Source organism: Sparus aurata, chromosome 9 (genome assembly GCF_900880675.1).
Source record: "Sparus aurata chromosome 9, fSpaAur1.1, whole genome shotgun sequence".
Lineage (NCBI taxonomy): Eukaryota > Metazoa > Chordata > Actinopteri > Spariformes > Sparidae > Sparus > Sparus aurata.
In genome coordinates, this window is record NC_044195.1 from 6225781 (window position 1) to 6244681 (window position 18901).

General features: G+C 41.1%; 1 protein-coding gene across 2 annotated transcripts in view; it reads right to left on the minus strand.

Moving 5' to 3' along the window:
• raph1a (Ras association (RalGDS/AF-6) and pleckstrin homology domains 1a) overlaps nt 1-12401 on the minus strand; it is a 74970-nt gene extending 62569 nt beyond the window's left edge. For both annotated transcript variants that reach the window (XM_030428192.1, XM_030428191.1), the window contains exon 1: nt 12157-12401. The gene's annotated coding sequence lies outside the window, so the exon portion shown is untranslated. The remainder of the gene's footprint in view (nt 1-12156) is intronic.
• Between the last annotated feature and the right edge of the window lie 6500 nt (nt 12402-18901).

Sequence of the window (18901 nt, forward strand, 5' to 3'; positions counted from 1 at the left end):
GGCTGGGCGATTATGCTAAAAATAATAATCACGATTATTTTGATTGATATTGAAATCACGATTAATATACACGATTATTCACTGATTTCAAAAAAAGTCGCCTATTTATTGAGCCACCAAAACTCAACTTTAAATATAACTTTTAGAAAAACAACCAGATAGATTAGTAAAAAAGTAAATGATGATAATATTTGTATGTTTGCGCGATGGCAACACGTACCGCTTGTCCAAAGTGTTGACCAGTGTCTTGAAGCCTGGGTTTCTAATTGTGCTGATAGGGCACATGTCCTCAGCTAGCATGAACGTCACAGCCTCCGTATCTCTCGCTGTCGCCTGGAGCCGGTGGGATATGGAGCGGCATTGTAAAGAGTGTCGTCAGTGGAGGACTGTGTTGCAGTGGCTGTGGCTGAAGTTGGCGCTCTTGCACTTTTTTGGGTCTTTTGCTCCTTCAATACTTTGTCATAGACCACTTTATGGTTAAATACATGTGCCCTGGGGTGCAGACACGACGGTGTGACAAACTTTGCAAACTATCTCCTTCTACTCCACGTCCGACGATTTAAAGCCAAAATGTCTCTAAATGACCAAAGTTGTCCTACCTTTCTTTTCAACTACAGGCTCAGGCTGCTTTTCTGCCATGTTGTCCATCGCTCGTTCCACAAATTGATCCACACACTCACTGCTGCAGCTGCAGGCGACACAGGTGCGTTCACTGTGCTTTTACAGCGCAGTAATTTGCATACACGACTCGCGGCGGCACGTCAATCGTTTTTCTTCGATTACAGTGTTTTCATGATCGTGAGAAGCCAAAATCGAAATCGCTATCAAAATTCGATTCATCGCCCAGCCCTACATGGTGACATGAGACCATTTATTGTCTTGGACTCCTTTATATCATGATATGTCATAAATGTTCTCTTTTTCTTGTTTTAAAAGCTGCACCACATTAGAGTGATGTCATTTTTCTGAGTTAACCAGACTGTTCTACTTGTTCTTATACTTGCAAAAAAATATAATTGTATTCATATATTGTGAAAGTGACAACAGTCATCCCTACAATATTGTCACAACATTCAAGGTATTTTGAAATCCAAGTCCAAGAATTAGGGAAGTGCTTTTGCGGAGGTTTTAAAAATATCAAGATCCATATAGCCTACAAATATTGAAATAATATTTGAGGGCCACGTCACCAAGCCCCGATCCAAGCCAGCTCACACTTTATAGGCAGACGCAACCAATTAAGTGTGATGATCACAATCAACAACCACCTGCTTCATCCAGCTACCAATACACATCAGCTGAACTGTCACACAGATATCAAACCATGAGAAAAATATGGCACTATGTAACTGCTGGATATGGAGCCACATGGTCAGCTCTATAGGCCTGTACTTGGCTGGTTTACCACATGAGGAGGCAACATAAGCTGAACTGCTGAACAGGGTCTGAATGCAGTGCAACTGTCTTCTCACAGAGTTGACGAGTTTTTGGGCTGACTTGCTGACAGACACCTACACAGTAATTGCTGAGGTAGGCGAGCATATTCCTTATTCACTTTCCATCCCCACATTTTTCCAAAACGGCCAGAGGATTTGAGCTGGCAACCCTCCAGTCACAAGCCAGCCACACACACTCGACTCGACTGCAATTTCCCCAACTAACAAGACAAAAATGTAGATTAATTTCTGTGTCTCTGTACTGCCATGAGTGGTGTGGGTCTGAATCGTGAACTCTGTCACAGCCCATCCCGTCTCACAGCTCAGCGGCACTCCGCTCCATACGGAGAGCACAGAGAGCCTCGCAGAATAAATCCACAGCCATACTGTTTTGATTCACACTGGGACAAAAGTCAGCAGACAGAAAGAAGGCTCACATACTTTCCATCTCAACTGGAGAGCTGTCTGGATATAGAAGGTATCTGTGGTTTGGTCTGGACTAAGTTCACGTGTGAGAGAGAGTGTGTGTGTGTGTGTGTGTGTGTGTGTGTGTGTGTGTGTGTGTGTGTGTGTGTGTGTGTGTTTTCATGTATGAAAGAGCCAGCAGAGAAAAACAGTAGCTGTTCCAGGCGTACTCCAAGCCATAACATTAACACACATCCAACCACATCCACAGACACACACACACGCACACACACACCCACACACAGGTTCAATGCCTGTACTTTTCTCTCTTAGTATGAGCAATGGAAAACAGACAGGCTTACAGTATCAACAGCTTCTTCAAGCCTGCGCGCACATACACACACACACACACACACACACACACACACACACACACACACACAACTTACTGTGTCAACAGTTACTTCAAACCAGGCTGACCAACCAACCGACAAACCCCAAACACACTCTCACTTTGTTTCGCCCTCTCGCACACATAAACACACCACCACACACGCACTTTATAAAAACATTATTTCCTTCAAACGTCACAGACGCACACATTGAAGGTTATGTGGCAGCGCTCAAGACATAACCTGCCCTTCTGTGACTTGATTTATATCTTTGTACTATAATGTCCTTATAACATCTGTTTTGTCTTTTTCGGAACCGTGGAGGTAACATTTTTGAGGCAGATACTGATATCGACTATTTGGACAATGTTATAGCCCTAGTATTTGATTTAAAAAAACTAACACAACATAAGCAAAGTACAGAATCAATTAATACAAAATAATCCACCACCATCATGAAAAAGGCACAGCTGGCATGGTGACTGCTAACATGCTAGCTAAACTTGAACATGCTTCTAATGTCACATTAGCTCTCTCAACTAGCTAGTAAGCTACCGTTTAGTTGGCAGCAAGCTGGTTAGGGCGGATCAAGAAAAGTGTTTCTACAATTAACTCCTCTATGATTACTGTCTACAAGCATGCTACTTTTGTGGAGCAGTTTATACTCCAGGAGGTTCAATAAAACAGAGCTAATAAGCTACAAGGGCTCCCTACATTTTGGACTGTCCGTTCAAAAGAAGAGACAAATTACAATCCATTACATTCTTCTCTTTCTTCTTCTTCTTCTTCTTGTTCTTCTCTTCAGTTGCAAAATTTGTTGTTGGAAATTACAAATGTCAGTGCCTACTGGTGGAGTGCCCATTTTTTGTGCTTCAATTTCTCGTTACTAATTGGCCCTTGTATGTTGGCCATTGTACTCCACTCCAGCCAGATACATTAACATTTGTCTTACACACTTGTAATATTTGCAAAATGCAGCTATTCTGCCTTCATAAATACATTTACTCCTTACATTTTTTGTTTAACAAAAGTACAATTCTCAATGCAGAAACTCAAACTTTTTTTTCCTTTTTTAGTTTGTGGCATTACTAACTTTCACTAACTACACCGTTTGTTTTTCTTCAATTTGGATCTCGAGTAAAGGATCTTCCTCAACTGCTATGGCAGAAAATTCATAGACGGTATTCAGAGGGGAAGACAGTCAGCCTCCATTCAACACAGTCAAAATGACAGTCCTGATCCCCAGCTGCACAGCCTGCTCCTGGATCTCCATGAGGGCCGAGGTACACAGACACAGAAAGACAAAGAAAGAGAGAGGGAAGGAGCGAAAAAGTGCCTTGGCCAGAGTTATGCAGCTGAGGAAAAACACGAAAGGGAAAATAAAAGAATAGAAAAAAAAAAAACAGAAAAGAAGAAATGAGATTAAATTTTCCAACAACGAGGGCTGTGCAGTACCACAGCAACGGCAGCCAGAGTGACTCTACATCTGTCTGGAATTAAAGAGAGACAGAGACAGACAGTGCTGCTGCTGCTGCTGCTGCTGGTTGAAAACTCTGTTTGAACTTCGCTGTTTTCTTCAAAATGATGATGAAGGGAGTCTGTACAAAATCCTGCCCAACGCTTCCTGCCACAACAGATCCACACTAAGTCACCGAAGGGAAGTTTTAAAAATTCAAAGTAAAGCCATGATGCTGTTATATACAGAAGATATATTTTCTTTTAACTGTCAAATTAATCTTTTTTTAAATGGACTAATAGAATTAAGTTAATTTAGATAATTAAATGACACAGACGTGAGGACACACAACATCCTTACTGCTGAATGTTCTAACACTGGTGGCTGGGTATCAAATCCCAATTTTTATTTTTTGGTAAGAACTGGTTTTTTTTGCCTCTTGTCACATGTGTTATTACCACATCTGAAGGAGCGTTGCAGAAATGTGTGTTTATGTATATCGTGTGTATACAGGAATATTGGACGTTATATCGATACCAGAATTTTTAAATCCCTAATACTTCAGCAGAGTCAGAGTTCAGCACTGGCCCCAAAAATCTGTTGCGTCCTTATTTGCACACTCTTTGATCTGATCCAAAACTTTACGTTCTTATACATCAGTTATAACATCTTCTTTGTTAAATACCAATCAGATTTGAAAAAAGCAAGAATGCTGTGCTGTTTGAGTATCTAGAACTCTTCTTTTTTTGGTCTTTTGATCTGTTTGCCTGTGTTTTTGCTGGCTGTATGATCAGCTGACTGGATTTTTCATAGTGACGACTGCGCCCACCAGTGAAACATCCAGTTCTTTTAGTTTGTTTTCCCAGATTTCCTTGTTCTTAACCACGTCACTGAGACTATTACAGGAATGTTCTTCAGACCAGCACCAGCTTTCTAAATGGCATCCCTGACCTCTGGACCCTGATGGGCTTCTGAGGGTTTCCCCGGTGCACATACCACAATAACAGTATCACAGAACCAGTGAAATCCTATCACCTCGTCACAGTTTACAAAAAAATGTACAAACATTTTAAGATACTATGTGAGTGAAGGCACCACCAGGCTCTTATATTGTTACACTGTTTGTTCCTAGTGTTTAGTTTACAGAGCAGTTAACTAAAGGGGAGACAGAGGAAACTGGAGTACTGTTACCTCATCTGGATACTCCATTAATAGTGTGTTTGTCAATGTGTGTGTGTGTGTGTGTGCGTGAAAACACACACACACACAGTGACAAACACACACACACACACACGCACGCACACACAGGCTGAGTCATTGCATTCAGCTGCCAGCTGCCTGTTTCAACAACAAACAGCAGAAAAAGCATTCATTGTTATCAGTGCGCACACACACAGACACACATGCAGATCGACATTAATATGAGATAGAGAAGATACAAGATACAGATGCGAATCACACACTCAAACACACTGCTCGTCTCACAGTCAGGTTCAGTCTACACAGAGGGCACAGTGTTTGAAATAACACTGTGTGACCTGAACATGTCCTGAAATGTCTTTAAACAACAATAATCAGTTATTTACCTTTTGCTTTCTGACCTTCTTGTGCATCGTATGAGGACAGTTTTTTAATAACAAGTTAACTTTAATGCATTTGTTACTGCACAGCTAAGCTTAACATATCACTGGTTCTGATTGATGCTGTCATTGTTTAGATTTTACCTGTTTTGGATTTCAACTTTATAAAAAAATTAAACTGCTTCTTTGTTCAGCCTCTACTCCAGCTTTCATTTAATATTTAATCCAATATCTGATCTCAACCTGACTGAAACTAGGCCATTTTTATAATACTTGTGAATATGGCTGTTAATCTACCTAGGGTAGACAGCTGGTTCAGGCTCATGAGACTCCATCAAGGTGCTTTAGTTATCTGTGTCACCCACACTGATGGCTCTGAAACGCTGAGCCACAACCAAAAGCTTCTAAGCAGCCAGAATTTCTGATTTCGACATCTTTATTATTTTTTTTATTGGTTTGCAGAAATACAAATGGTACAACTTAGTAGACACATGGGCAACAGAAGATGTGATGGATAATCACAAAAACCCTCAGAATGCTTGGTCTGGGCACTCTCATGTTGCAAAGGTTACCTTAGTCCATTAAAATAAGAAAAATCTGTTTGGGGAACATGACCAACCATTAACACTTTATTAACACCACTAAAGGTGCTACACTCCCAATTGCTTCAGTAAAGTCTACCCTCGATGGGAATATCAAATAAATATCAGAAACACCTCTAAATGCAATAATCACACATAACACTAAATTAAAAAATACCACAAACAGCCACCAAAATGAGCATAAAGCTGAATGAAGTCCTTTCTAAAATGATTTCAACATATACCGACCATTCAAACCTTTACAATGGGAGCAGTTAATGCTGTTGTATTCAGCTAAATTCGTTTTAACGAGGCACACCTGATAAACTGGTAACTGAGTGTATTAAAATTAGTTGAAATTATAAGAAAGACAACATGCAATCAAATTCACCAAGACAGATATTCACAATGAATACTGAAGCAATGGCGGGCAATAATGACAATCATTGAATCAAACAGTATGTAGCATTTGAGTGAGCCCATCAGTGTGACTGACCTCCATGTTGAAAATAACCATACTAGCCACCCTGCATTAGACTGGTTAGCCAAGAAGCCTCGAGGCCCTGACACACTAGACTAACAGTACGCCGTGGGCCAATGTCCGGACCGTCGGTGAGCATGGCTGTTGCTGTGTGTCCCACATCACCAGCACTAGTCAGCCCTTGTCTACAGCTTTCAGAGGAAAGGGACAGCTCGTTGAGCCTGGCGCTGCAGAATCCATGATTTCACCCATTTAGTGCAGTTTCCCCTAATTTTTCTTTGTCACCTCTTTGCTAGTGCAATTTGCAACTTTTGTCCAGACATTTCCTCGATTAGAAGCGGCTACATTACAGAAATGGTGTGAAAATGCAAACGCTGCTCCATCAAACCACAATCTGCATATCCGCTGTCCTGAGTCTTCCAGTTTCCCGTTAGGAATGACGAATATAGACTACTGTCACCTGGTGGTTTACAGAGTTAGTTAGAGCAGTTGACTGTCAGCTCTAGTCTTTGCGGCGTGAACAAGTGCAGCTTTTCATCGGGACACAGGTGATGCGAGGCGAACGCAACAGTCAGCCTTCACTGCAGCTAGATCTTTGATGTAGGTTTGCCGTGTCTGGCGCCTTGAATTAATCTGCCCAGAATGCCTTGCAACCCTTACCATAGCATTGAAATAAGCAGATAAGCACTCTACTCTACATCGCTGCCAACCAGACTAACTGGTCACAGTCCAACAGACATAGCCATGAATGACGAACACACTCCACACACACACACACACACACACACACACACACACACACACACACACACACACACACTCTCTCTCTCCAATTTCATGCTCCAATGTTTAATGTGTGAGTGTCTCTGCAGGTTTAGCACTGACGCAGCAAAACAGACTGCACTATAGACTACTACACAGTAGTGCTGCATTACGCTATAGTGTACTCAACAGCTTAAAACACTGCACTGAAGGTTACAGCTGTTTACATATATGTGCTAATGTGTTTTCTATCTCATTTAAGGTAATAATCATGTGAATTGTGTGAAGACATTCATTTCACACTTGCTGTCTTACAGCGATGACTGTTTTGTGCATTAAACTCACGGCTTTGCAGAGGCCAAATGTTGAATCTCAAGCGTCTGAGAGCCTTCTTGAATGCACTGAGGCTGAAAAGTGTCATCACAGTCCCTTTTTACAACTGTTTTAACATGCTCAGAGAATGCAACCAAATAAAAGATGTTGAAGATGAATAAGAAAGCGAGGCCTGGAGTGTCCCTCTGAAGCAGAGCTGCTCTGTTGCTCCCTCACACCCTCTCCGTCTGTCTCACCCTTGGGACTAGAAGGAATTTCCTGAGAGAAGGAGGGATGACTTTTCCATACACTTGGCGAAAAGAGACACACAAAGAGAGACAGAGAGGGAGAAGAAAACAACATCAGATGGTGACCTGGGCTGACCTCTTGCAGCCACCAGTGAGAATCTTCTGACGAACTGCACCAGAGCAGCTGATACAGATGTAACCAGCGCAGTGAGTCTGATGTTTACAAGATGGCTGCAGAGCTGCCAGAGGAAGAACACAAGACCCACATGGTCTGTTCATGCTCGCAGGCCAGCCTGGAAATGCAGATGTGCAATTCCCACAGCAGTCATGTATTTAAGTGTCTGAGCATAGCTGGGGATTGTCCAAACTGAATATGCATATTACCTTGACAGTGACTGTAATATATTGTTAATATCTTGATCTGTGGCTCAATCTATAGGCGATGTTGGGATTTAAAATCATCCTCTAGAAAGCATGAATGTGCTTATTCATTTCATGTCAACTACTCAGACATTTTGATGATATTTCCAGTGTATTAGTGGACGTAAAAGGCCAGAAGGGAACAGACAACAGTAAATAAAGGTTCACTGACCTATTTTCTGTCCGACATACTTACCACGCAGGTGGTCGTGTTATGTTGGAAAGATTGACAAAAAATGATGCTCATAAATACCAGTATTCATATTAATAAACACTTTTCATATTTTCCCACATACAAACAGGAAATGGAGGAGCTGTAGGAGAATCTTGGAAACAGAAATAAACTTTAGTTTGTTTAGAGAGCTGTCTTTGACATTCCAAAGTCACACTTTGATTGACGTCGGCTCATGACATTTCCTGTCTGTGCAAAACACTGACTTTTTTTACCCTGTACTAGAGAAAAAAACTGTTTACTATGTAGTACACACTACATATAATTAGTATGTGGTGAGGAGGTTGGCCACAGCAGATGAATATCTACTGCAAATGTTGATGCTGCAGTCAAATTCAAATGAGGTCAATTTTAGTGTTCACTGGAAGAGTCCGGGCGAGTCTATATTGTGGTTTGCATGACTTCGTCTGTTGAATTTTTCTGAAAGCTCTGAGTTCACAACTTGTGACGAGTTTGATCTTGTGATGATGTTTTGAGAAATGGCAGAGGCCATTTGTCGCATATATCATGTCCATGACTTCCCATGTCGTGACCACCAGGACAATTGTTCCATTTGACAACAGCATAGCAAGACTTAAGTGGTTCTGAGACAACTTGTTCTGAGCTGCTGGTGGGGTTTTAAAAACTCTGCTCTACTGTATCACCATGAGGGGAGTGCAAATACAAACAGCAAATTGTAAGGCAATCTTAAGCCGGTTGCCATTATATCTTGAAGCACAGGTGATGGACTAGTATTGCCATCTTTAGGACCAGAAGTAACCAGATAGATCTAGAAACTTGTCAATTGACAATATCACTACATCATAATAGATAATTAACATCTTTAGTAATCATCTTCAAATTCCATTAGGATTTCTCTCATCATTCGCCTTCTTATTAGTGATAACCAGCTGCTTAAATGACATCAATGTGAAGAAAAGAACACCTTTGACAACACAATCAACAGATAACCCAAAAGATAATGCCCCACTGCTGGATCAGCATGAGTTGGGCCATTGGGAGGAGGAACAGTGAAGGATACTGGATCGCTTAACCAGGACCCTGCTGGTCTCAGACGTGAGGCTCAGACTAACTGGCTGGTTGGATACAGTCAGAGCAGCCTTCAGTTGAAGTAGGGCAGCAGGGATTTTTATACTCCAGTTAACCCACTGCGAGATAGTGCCCCACTTTGCAGTACGCAAGTGTGTTACAGAGGTGGGACGTCTCAAGACTGTCTGAATGATTACTCTTCACCTCTGATGGGTCTGGTTGCAGACATCAGTGTTGAGAGAGGATGTCTCATCACCAGTGAATGTACATTATATTCAGACACAGTAATACACGCTGGAAGAAACAATTATCTGCTTTGTTCAAAATCACACTTGAAGTCACAATGCAGTTCTATGGGATAGATAATGTGATTATTTCCTGTGCTCTTGTATACAAGGATATGTGTTAATGCACGGAAAGATTTATTTTCCGTGCCCACTTCCCCTTTTAAAAGGCCACAGAGAGGTCAAAGACTATTCCAGTTTGCTTTGGACAAAAGGCAGATAAATATGTTCAAGGGCCACTTTCAATGGAAAGAACAAACATTCCCACATACAACCTCTAATATCTAATTAATTTCCATTAAGGGGGGTCAGGACTGGGTGCATAAAATCTCAAGAGTTCTTTGGTGCTGACCTAAATGTGTCTGTTCTACATTAAAAAACTGTCAGGTACTGAAAGCTGCTTTCAAGTCTATGGGTACTAATTTACCCATCAGATAATTCCTAGGTTAACGTTTTGCAATGTAGCATTTGAGAACTTTGGTCCTTTAGGTAAATGAAGGAAATTGGCGAAAAATTACATTTTTAAACATCAAAGTCAGATTTTTTAATTACCACTAAAACGTTTAATTTGAAAGAAATTAGGACAGAAAGAAGTAGATCAAAAGCAATAGGGGGCACTATGACCACAATCTGCTGCTCACTCTACCTGACTTGCTGCTCTTCGGTGTAGCTAGCTTTAGCTGTAGCAACTACCTGCCATCAGTCAGTAGCATTGATAGCCTTAAAGCTAAGTGGGTATATCAGCCAAGTGGAGTCTGCCCGCACAACGGGACTCAGCTGCCTTCCAGTGGACACGACCGGACACCAGACTGGGACTGAACATGGCCTCTGAGGCAGGTTTGAAGGCAGAGGAATACAGTAAAGAGGGCATTATTGTGTGATTGTGTTTAACGATGAGTTAATGTGGAAATCAAGCCCATCTCATTTCGGTAACAGAGAGAAAACTTAAATTCAGCAGGCGGACAGTTGTATTTTTTCTGTTTAGCAAAGAAAATATATGTAAAAATGTTTCCTTTCTTGCAATTTTACTTATTAGAAAAAGTAGCAAAGTCGCCGCTTTTCCATCTCCCAGCTGAAACTACAGACTACGGTCTGTCAGACTGTCACCTCCTGAGGTACAAAGTGGTATTTGGAGACGGAACTGGTCAGGGCTAGCTGGTTAGCATGCTAACTCCAGTAGACATCTCTGAAACACAGAACATCGACGCCTTGGACATCATGTTGACAGCGTTGTCTCTTCACACTTGTGTTGTGAATGTTGGACCTTTTTTTTTTTTTTTTTTTAAATGTTTTAAACTAAAAGTCTGGCCTTGTCTTAAAAAAAAAATGCTCATTCAAATAAGAGGGATCAACATTTCCCCAGTGCGGAAGGCTTTGAAGCAATATCAAACCCTGCAGAGGGTTCTGTTGCATCCAGACTGATCCAGTATCTATCATGTATCCAATCCAAGACCGTTATCCCAACATAACAAAGTGATCTAATAAAGCCAAATGCTCAGTGTGGCAGAATAATCACAATATCTCTACCAATGACCTCCCATGTTGGAATTCCTCATTTGGACACAGAAACAGGTCTGCCAGCAGGAAGACAGACGGGCTAACCTCTTAGAAGTGAGACAGTTGAAACAGTGTACAGTACACTGTAGCTGGAGGACAAGAGGGTGAGACAGGCTGACCAGCCGGAAGAGAGACCGACAGACAGACAGACAGACAGACAGATGGCAGGCCTGCATGTCTGATGATGCTGAATTCTAAATGATCCTTAAATGAGTCTTGAGGCAGAACTGTGGCCTGGCTGCTCATTCAATACAATAAAATGAAAGATGCAGACGCCACACCAACGATGACGTCACATATGCAGGTTCAACGTCAGCGCAATTAACGCCTGATTAGCGACTAAGACATTTTGTAAGTCAGTCAGTTGTGTGGCAGCTGCGGGGAACACGCCCATGGCTGTGTAATGCTATATGAATGCCACGCCTTGCTTGTGTCAGCTCAGCACGCCCGGCCTCCGAGCTGCAGCGCTCCACGCCAATGTTCCGGCTGGAGAGGCGCTGTCAGCCGGCTGCAGCTCCCCGGCCGACCTGCGCATCCAGGCCGGGAGTGTGTGCCCTGCAGGCCCCGCGGCGATTAATGCAGCGCCGCAAACACACACACACATGCACAATGAAAAGCGGCCGCAGACCGAGCCTGCGTGTGCACATGCAGCAGCCGCCACTGGAGAGAATTCAGTGAATCGGAGCCGCTTTTCTGTGGAGCTGGTGGTTTTCTCCGTCACCCCCACCCCTCTCCTTTCTCTGCGCACACATGCAGCCGCTGACGGGATTAATTGGCTTTTATTCCAGCGGATGTTAATTAACGGCTCCGCTCTCCGTTATTCACAGCATAAAGGGCCGATGTCGGGGTTTTTAGCCTCGGCCAGTTTCATCACAGACATTAAAAAAAGAAAAGAAAAAAACAGCAGCGAGAGGAAGAGAAAGCGGGGTGAATGTGGTGGGATAGAGATGCGTTTAGGTGAAGGGGAATCGGGCTACTTACCGTGCGGATCCAGGGAGATTTCTTGGAGGAAAAAACCGCAGCCAGCAGCGGGAAGACAGAGGAGAGGTGTCCGGCGGGGAGCCCCGCGGTGCGACGGTCAAGGCTTCGTCGGGATATCTGCCGGTTTATTCCCGGTTTTCACCGACTCCGCTTTCCCAGATATCCCAGATTTCCCTGATTTCCCCTGCTGCCACACTGAATCCCAACACACTGATGTCAAGCTAGAGGCAGGCAAGGTGGAGGACTTCCGGGCAAGACTTTCACAATAAACCATCGCCACTGCTGTATGACACTAGCAACTAGTTATTCAAGAAAATAAAATAAAATATTTTATTTTATATAAACGTAAAAAAACACAAGAACGACCCATAACTCTTCAAATCAACGCTATTTTTCATTTATTTATGTGTATTTTTATTGTAACCCTATATTAATAGCCTATAATAAAACCAATAAATTATAATACTTTGAACATCACGGTGCTATGCCTCAAGCTCAGATGTGTCTTCTGTACCACAGTGCACCATTTCATAACCTTCATTTGTCTCTGTGCAACACATTCTTATATTACATTTGTCACGACGGTAACATCCTTCAGATGCTTCTCTTAATTGATTGATTGATTGATTGAAAGCCTCATTGATTCCTCAACTCGTTACTGCATCCTGCATTGTCATATGCATTTCCAGTTGAATGGACCTCAATTGAGCCAGGTGAAGAAAGGGAAAAAAAAAAGGGAAAAGGTAAAAGTATTATTTTATGCTTTCCCATACCAATCATAATATCCAATTCCTCCATATGTATGGCGAGGTTAAACCAGCATGTAGAAACAATAAAAGCCAAGAGGCTTATTTATTGAAATGACAAACCCTTTTTCAGGCACAAGGTAAGTGTCAAATTCTATGTTATTTTATAGCTGAAATTTTCTCACTTCCGGTCTTCTAGAGTCTGACTTGACACAACTCCACGCGCGCGCGCGCGCACACACACACACGTACACACACACACACACTCTCCCTCTCTCTCTCTCTCTCTCTCTCTGTCTCTCTCTCTCTCTCTACACCGGATCCCAAAATCTCTGCCGGGAACGCGCAGGGCATGGATACGCGTTCCCGGTGCCATGTTTCCTGTCCTGCCCAACCCAGAAATCAGCCTCAACCAATCAGACTGATGAGGTCATTCTATTCTTTTCTATTCTATTCTATTCTAGCATATCGTTTTATTAGAGGCTATTATATAGGTCTAGTTTTCATATATAGGTTAGATGAGCTCTCTCCCTCTCTTTTTTCTTTCTGTCTCTCTCCCTCACTCTTTCTCTATTGCTTTCTGTGTGTGTGTGTGTCTCTCTCTGTCTCCCTCTCCCTCTCTTATTCTCTCTCTCTCTCTCTCTCTCTCTCTGTCTCCCTCTCCCTCTCTTGTTCTCTCTCTCTCTCTCTCTCTCTCTCTCGCTCTCTCTCTCTCTGTTGGTCAGCACCTTGTTCAGTGTTTCAGCTGCTCTCTACACCAGTCTGACCTCTAGTGGTGAGAGGCTGCATGTGTAGTTAGCCTCCCTCACAGAGGATGCAGTTGACTTGTCGTCCATAAGGGGAGTTTTGACATTTCTTATGTCATTTGATCAAATTAGGAATGAGTTTGCCCCACCAACACATCACTCATTCTGTTAGCCATTTATTCAGTTTATATGAAGTCACTTTACTCAGTTTTGCTATTTAAAGCTTTTCAAAAAATGTTCCCTGAGTTTATTTGTGACACAAAACAAGCTCCTGCTGGAATTGATCATATATGTTGGTCATGTCACAAGCTAATAGCATTCTGGTCCTTTATGTTTAAAGTTTGTTTAGACGTTGTATGTTGGACAATTGAACCTTGCCCTTTTCTTGGACTATCAATGTACCGTCATAAGATTTTAACCTGACAAACCACTGTTGAATAGCACAGCCTCTTCAGCTCTTTTGGCTGACATTCTTTCATGCATTTTCTCAAAACAGAAACAAATATATATATAAAATAGTGTCTTGTGGATGCCTTTCATTTCCCCTTCTTTTTAAATTTCTCTTCTCAAAGACACGTAGGAGGACAGGTGTCAGGGTCATGTTATCTATCAGCTATCATAATTTGTGTTAGTATGAATGTGTATCGTATATGTATGTGTGAGTCATCTCTGCTGTCTATCTAAACTGTATATGTATGAAAAACTGACCAAAACCAATTTGCATGCCTTGACATGTAGGACAATATATAGCAAAATGCAATGTAATGTTCAAATCTAATCAATACTGGTATAAAACAAAAATAATTACAAGTCCTGAGGTATTCTGAGTATCATATCAGTATCTTAAACTCAAACTATTCTTTGGTGCATACATTCATTTGGTATCAGTTTAATATTAATATCTGATTGTTTTCATTCCCCCCCCCCAAAAAAAAAAGTATTATCAATCAGTAATAATAATCCTAATGTATATGTTTTTTCATATAACAATGTTAACAGCACGTCATCTGTGCGGGAGGTGTTGCTTTTCCACATTACACTTGTGTGAGGTGTTTATAGGTGTATTATACCACGATGACAAGTAATGACGTCATGAAACCCTGCTCATTCACACATCTCGGACAGAGATTTTAAGGTGAGCACAGAGAAACTTTCCACCTTCAGCAGGTGGAAGTGAAACAGCCTTTTGGTGTCAAACCCTTCACAGACGTTATTCTGTCTGCGCTTTGAAGCTCAAATCAAACCACATTTTTGAGGGGAGGGGGACTTTAATCACAGTGCAGCAAACTCAGCTGTAACACAGTCGTGTCATTTTTTCCGACTGTATTCTCAATTGCTTGCACCTGGCATCACTCATTGCACAGTTATTAAATGTAATCCATTAACTTTGAACACAACATATTACTGTGATATTGATGTACTGGTATACAGAGCGGTGTATGGATGACATAGGTTTGTTGGCTAACAAAGAACTGAGCATCGCCCTGGTTCCCTACACAAAAAGCCTATGGGATTTCTGAATTGGATTTTTGAATATCACCGAAAATAATCTCTGTGACAAACACAAGTTTATGATCCAACGCTTTTTGTTCATCAATATAATCTTCAAAGATGAACACCACTTTGTGATTTTGAAAGCTCAACTTAAATCAGCAGCAGCAAAAAGCTAACGTTAGCCTGTAAACGGACAACATCACAATCACGACTTCAACGTCCCCACGACTAAGCGCCTTACTACACAATTACTATACACATTTTCCGTAAACTGATCAATGTACAAGTTGTAAAGTCAGAGTTAGAATAGTTTGTTACTAAAGTCAGCCTGTAAAGACGGACTAGTGAGTAGATGAGTCTCTGTGTTGACGTTTCATGTTCCAGACAGCCTCTGTAGTCTAATTTGGACACTTGTTAGCAATAGCAGTTTTTAAGACACGGAAGAGGTTTGTCATTAGATTGTGGGACATTTAATGATGTATTTAATGTCGGAGAACGAAATGTGTAAATATCTTTAGCCTGTGGTAACAGACCTTATTTCAGGCATTTCATTGAAAACCAAGTAAACAAACTCACAGACTTTGACTAGATGGAACCGAAAGTGCTCAAATGTTAACTGATTTCGAGGTTTTAGGAACACACACTATAGAGACTGTATCTGATTTCCTCTGTCAATGCCAGCAATGTACTAACTGTACACTTGTATGTGTTGAGGTATCCTACAGCAGAGCAAAGCAGACAGCAGAGAGGAAGGAAGAGGAGGTGATACAAGCTGCACCCAGAAACCACAGATGAACAAACCATTTGTGTGTGCATGTGCAAATTTGCTTTGCTTTGCATTGAGGAGGTGGGGATAATAGTCATTGTTGCCATAACCTCATTGGTGTTGACCTTTTCCCTGGAAATTTATACGAAAGTTATTCAAATCAAAACATTCAACCACCTGTGCAGCTCAGCACAGCTTAAAATCACCTTGATGTTTCAGTGCAAAGAGACGCCGTGTCAAACAAAAACTTAATTTTTCCATCATTTCAAAACCCAACACTGAGGAGCCGCAGGTTATACAAGCACACAGACACAGAGGTGGGCGGACTCAAATCTAGAGGCGCAGTAAATTGAAGCGGGACGTTCCCTGTGGCTTACAAATAACTGAAGGGTGAAGGAATTAAAATTGTTCCACAAGGGTGTTTTCTGTAGAACAGAAAGCCTTTAAATCAGAAAAAAATATCAGCATGACGTATCTCATGACGTTAGGTGAGCATTACTTTTTTTTTTTCTTCCCTTTATTGGTTTAAAAAAAAAGGACAAAAGAGTTGTACTTCTTAAGGAAACTAAAGTTGCTGTAGAAAGTATCCTTCCTGGAAACATCACAAACTGACATGTTTCATCACGACCCGAGACAGGAAGGCTCTACAGCTGATTCAAACCACCAGAACATCACTGGTACCATCTACAGAGCATCAGCGACATCAGTGAAGTGAGATGTCTGCACAGAGCCCCAAGATACTAAAAGACAACACCCACTCAGCTACAGTCTGTTCACACTGCTGCCACCTGACAACAGATACACAAGTATCTGCTGCTGTACCACCAGACTATGGACTATGTAGCAACTTCTTACCTCTTGCTGTCACACTCCTGAACTAATCGTCAACACTCCACTATTTAAAATCTATTCAAGTTAAAATTTTTGCATGAAGGGACTACAATTAAATTTTTTGTTTAAAATGCTGTGTTGTAGAATGATAAATCAATGAGCCTTGAGCTTATTTGAGCCTTCATTTGAAAGGATAGGCCACGGCGACAGTAAATGGAGAACAGTGAGGGGATGAATGCAGCAAAGGTGGCCCATGTTGGAACTGAACCCATGCCACTGTGGTAGTGACACAGTCCACATGGGACACATACTCTACCAGGTGAGCTGCTGAGGGCACTCTGTCGGCCAGCTGATTTTGTCACCAGCAGGTCTAGTTCCATATGGCCCACACATTGAGCCCCTTCTCATTGGAATATATGTAAAATGATCCTAAAACGCCTATCCCAGTCTATCTCAAAGTAAATTCAAAGCTGTTGTTGAACCATTTGGAATACAGATATGGTTTTAGCATTAAAGTATAGGCGTTTGAACATACTGAATTATTTGGGTTAAATTGTTCGCCTACATTTTTTAATGCAAAAATGAGCCTGGGCATAACCTGTAACTGCAACTGTTCGCTGGAAAACACAGTGGGTCCAGATCATATAGTCTTACATGGTCCAAGTTCAAATTTACTTACAGTATCATTAAACATGGCTGCTTAACAGGCACCTGGCTTAAAAATGACATTTTATGATATATACAACATACAACAACATTTAATTATAGTTCTTTATTTTGTTATTTACACTAACTTTGTGCATATAAAATTGTCAAAAACATGAGCTTATATGAAAAAACTGCCGCCTCCAAGAGCAAAACGCATAAACCTACATAAACTTGCATAACTTCCAAGTTAGAAACTGATATAAACTATACATTACTGGATTTAAAACCTCAGACCTAAACCTAGAGTGTAAGTGGCTCAGGAAGGAGAAGACTGAAGACAGAGTTGGGTTATTTTTCTACACAATCATTCGTTGACCGATTTAGACTCTAGGGCCGGGATAGAAGCTCATATCTGCTAAAATGAGCTGCGAATTAAACAGCTGTCATCTCAGGTTCTCGTATGTTGTGGACTAAATGTGTTACTAAAACTGATCTTCTGGGCATTTGTGAATAAGAGAAGGCAGTTTTAGTTTTAGTTTGATGCACTACTGAAAAACCAAGACAAGCCTATGCATTTACATCTTGAAATAGTTTTCCCTGATAGAATCATGAGAATCTAAGCGTTCTAACAATGTATGGCATGACTATACCCTTAAACTCAGCTATGATAGTAAGGTATGGCGAACGAGATGGACGGCCTGCCCATAGTAACTGGTATAACAGAGATGAAAATCAATTTCTCATATGTATCATATAAAGAGCTACTTTTACAGTTAACTTGTGGGGAAAGAATTGCTACAATGATCTTACTTAGTTACAAGGTTCGAGTTGGTTGCACTTTTGGGCACAGCCGTTATCTCAGTTGGTCTGGTCGGCCACAAACAACACTGACGTGACAAGCACAAGTTTCTTCATAGTGGTGCAGAGCTGCAGAGGGTGTGGACAGTGATTACATCAACCAATAGATGGCAGCAGAGCAGGATTTTAACATTTGATCCCTGAAAATGTAAGGATTTGGCTGAAAAATAAGACTCACTAATCTTTTGAGAGAAAATACATTTATTTTGAGTTAGTGTTATAATTGTCGATGCCAATGTTGTGTAGTTACTCTTCATAGAGCAACTTCCCTATAGCCTAAAGCCTAGCTGCAATCGCATACTTTAACTTTTATTTCTTTTAGTATAATATTTGCAATTGCCTTACAGAGTATGTACACAAAAGTCATACTTGAGTAAAAGTAAAATATTGTGTTAAAAAATATCATGTATACATACATTCTTTAAAAGGTCTTAAAGGTTTAACGTGTACTTTAGTCTTAGATGTACAAGTAAAAGTAAATTATACATTTATTATATGCATGTATATATACTTTATACAATGGAATAACCAATTAGCTGCCTGACTTATTATTACATCAGATATTCACAATTTTAATCATGGTTGGAATTGGTTTCTTTGTTTTGTTATGTTTTTTTTTTATTAACTGATTGCTGATAAATTAATAATAAAATGTG